The sequence below is a fragment of the Pygocentrus nattereri genome, chromosome 11 (genome assembly GCF_015220715.1).
Source record: "Pygocentrus nattereri isolate fPygNat1 chromosome 11, fPygNat1.pri, whole genome shotgun sequence".
Lineage (NCBI taxonomy): Eukaryota > Metazoa > Chordata > Actinopteri > Characiformes > Serrasalmidae > Pygocentrus > Pygocentrus nattereri.
In genome coordinates, this window is record NC_051221.1 from 13,774,300 (window position 1) to 13,777,521 (window position 3,222).

A 3,222-nucleotide genomic window follows, 5' to 3' on the forward strand; every position below is an offset into this window, starting at 1 on the left:
AAACACTGTCCTACTTTTTCAGTTGTATAGGTTCTTTAAACTTTCTTCCTTTAACCCCAAACTCACCTCAAACCTTTGTTGTCGTGTTCTTTAACTCAGATGTATTGACAGGTTTTTAGGCATGAACGACTCATTTGAGGCCCTGCCATAGCATCTCTGCTAGACTTTGACAAAACCACTCCAAAATTTTCAGATCTGAATTTGCTTGTCTGTTTCTTCAGTAATAGCAAGTTGGCCAGGTCTTGAGGTAGCAAATGTCCCCACATCTTCCCACTGTGATCACCAGTTCTGAAAGTTGTGTGATGCTTCTATGTGAAATTCAGAGACATAATGGACATTTTAAACTGATTGGTTTGTCCATACAATGTTATCCCTAAAGGTGTAGGGATTGTCCAGGTGCTTTGTTTGAATGTTTATTGTGGCTCAGCAAGTTTTCTGTCTTGCTGCTCTTCCACAAATGCCACCTTTGTCCAGTCCCTTTCTTACTTTGGAGTCATGAAGGCCTTTGGTGGCTCCTTTTCCTCATCTATGCTTGTCTTGTGTTATTAGCGCTCAGTGTGCTTGTAAAAAGTTTGTGGTGATTAAATCACTGTGATGGTAAACTTTAATGTGAGTGAGGTGTATTTCCAACAGGGCACTGATGGCATTCGATCAGCCGAATCTTATTATCCATTAAATTTGGTTCATTTTTTGCTTGAAAACCTAAGGAGTTGATTTGCTTGTTGGATAAGTCTCATTAAATAAATTAAATAATCCGTCTGAAATGTGCTCTGTGTCTGATAAGCTTCTCTGTCTAACAGCATTTATATAAAAAAATCATTCACTTTGACAAATGCTCAGTAACCGAGAAAATCAGGAAGGGGACAAATGCTTATTCACAGCACTGTGTGTCTTTTTATGACCTCTTAAACTCTAAGGGTCTTTAAATAAGACACACTTCAGCTCCTCAATAACATAACTTGCATATTAGTTCCATAATAGCCACCCAAAAAGTTTGCAGTTACTGTGCAATAAGCCTGAATGATAAGTCTGTAGTACAATAATCGTGGCCTTGTCCTGCTTTTGTAAGTCTATTATCAAAGGCTGTAGTTAGTCAGTAAACCCTGTCCGGGCTTACATGCTTCTCAGCCTGACCTCCAGGCACTGGCTTTGTCCCGCCATGTTACATGAATGGACACATGCAGTGGTGTGTGCGCTGCTCAGATTGTGACCCCTTCTTCTGCCCTCCTTGATCCTTTGGCTATGCCTCCTCCAGCCTGAGACGAGTGTGTCACGTGCCGCTGAGATCTGCAGGTGTGTGATTTGTGTGTAAATTGTTGGAGTGTGCTGAGCGGGCAGGCAGGCTGACCCGCCTTTGCTTTGGACTCTGCCCCAGATCTGCAGCTGTGCTACATCCGTAGATCGATTCAACTGCCTCCACACACACACACATACATGTGTGCACACACATATCCTTCAAAACCAGCTTTCAAAATAAGACCTATTTGGGAAAATCACAAAGTAAAAAAACTTATGAATAGGACCTCAGAAAGTTCTGAATTACTTTTCCTAAGAATAATTTGTGCCATTTTATATACAATTCTGTGCAACAGGACACAGAAAACAGCAGGAAACGTATTTAACATAAAATTACACCAGAGTTTCAACAGCTAAGTATTATATCTTTTTTTTCAGTATTTAGTGTGTCCACTCTTGGCTTTTATTATAGCTTCCATTCTGGTCTCTTCAGTCTTGCACAGCTATTTGGAAGCCCACTTTCAATCCTCCTCACATCTCCACAGAAATCTCTCCTACAAACAATAATCTACAGCTCTTCATGTATGGAAGCATTCAGTGGGACGTGCTTAACATGGGATTACAAACTTTTGAACACTATTGTACCACTCTAGCCAAAGTACTGTTCTGATCAGCCGTGGAATTAAGATAAAAGTTCAAGTTTCATTGCTAACTTGATCAGCACACTGTAGGGATCCAAATATGTACAAAGTACCAAATTGCGATGCTGTTGGAGCGAAACCTCTTATCTCCATTTTTGTCGTTTTTCAATTTTTCACATTTGAAAATGCCTCATGCTCTTTACATTGTGTGTAAATGTAATGATGAATGGGCCAAAAGAAACAGCCCAAAATGACTTGGAAAAAAGTCTGGTTTCATTTACCTACAGTGGTTTTTCCCCTTTCCTGTAAAGTTACCATTATGGAGATACGAGGTTTTGTTCTGACAGCAGCAAATTGTTTTGCTGCACATTTATTTTCACATAGACTTCAGATTTTGTTATGTCTATTGAGAACATGTTGGAGAAACAATAATATGTAATGGGCTGTGCTTCATACTGACCAAAATCGTTGACTTATGTTGGATTATTGTTGATTACTGATAATAATCTGATAAGAAACACTGTGTCCCAAACTATTTAATCAGAGCCATTGCTTCACCTGTTTTTCCTCCTTTTCTGCATTTTAATATTTTATACTAACATTAAAACCTTATTCTCTGATCATTTTTTTTATTGTTTGCTATCCGGCGTCGACCAGAGGAGGATGGGTTCCCCTTTTGAGTCTTGGTTCCTCTCAAGGTTTCTTCTTGCTGCTCTTAGGGAGTTTTTCCCTTGCCACTGTCACCCTTGGTGATGCTCATGAGGGCTTGGACCCGGATTTTTCTGCAAAGCTGCTTTGTAAAAAAAAAAAAAAAGTGCTATATAAATAAACTTTGAATTGACTTTGACGCACCTCTGAACTGTGATTAGTTGAGATGTTCACAGGAATCAATAGAAAACAAGGAGCCTCATTCACCAATATCTTTTTCTTGTTCTTTAAAAAGGTCCTGAGGAAAAGTCCACATCGGATTCATGACGTGTTCTTAACCCACAGAACTCTTCTCACCTTTGTGCTCTTGAGTGTGTGTAGATTTGTTTCTTACCTGAGAACAAATCCCAGATAAGAAAACACTGGTGGATATCAGAACCTTGTTAATGAGGTCCATTGTTATCAGCTAGCGGGTTCATTTGCATATTGCAGCCTCCAGCAAGGTGATCAGCAATGTACTGTGCAGCCGTCTCCTAAAATCCTGCGTTCTGAAGTAGTCTTCACTTCCAGCCATGGCAGGAGTGCCTGAGAAAGAAAGAGCGCAAACGAACACTTCATCTAGCACAAAAAAGAAAACACTGATCACACCTTTTCATTTCAGCGCTTCGTTTGATGCCAGAGCCGTTTCCATTTACAT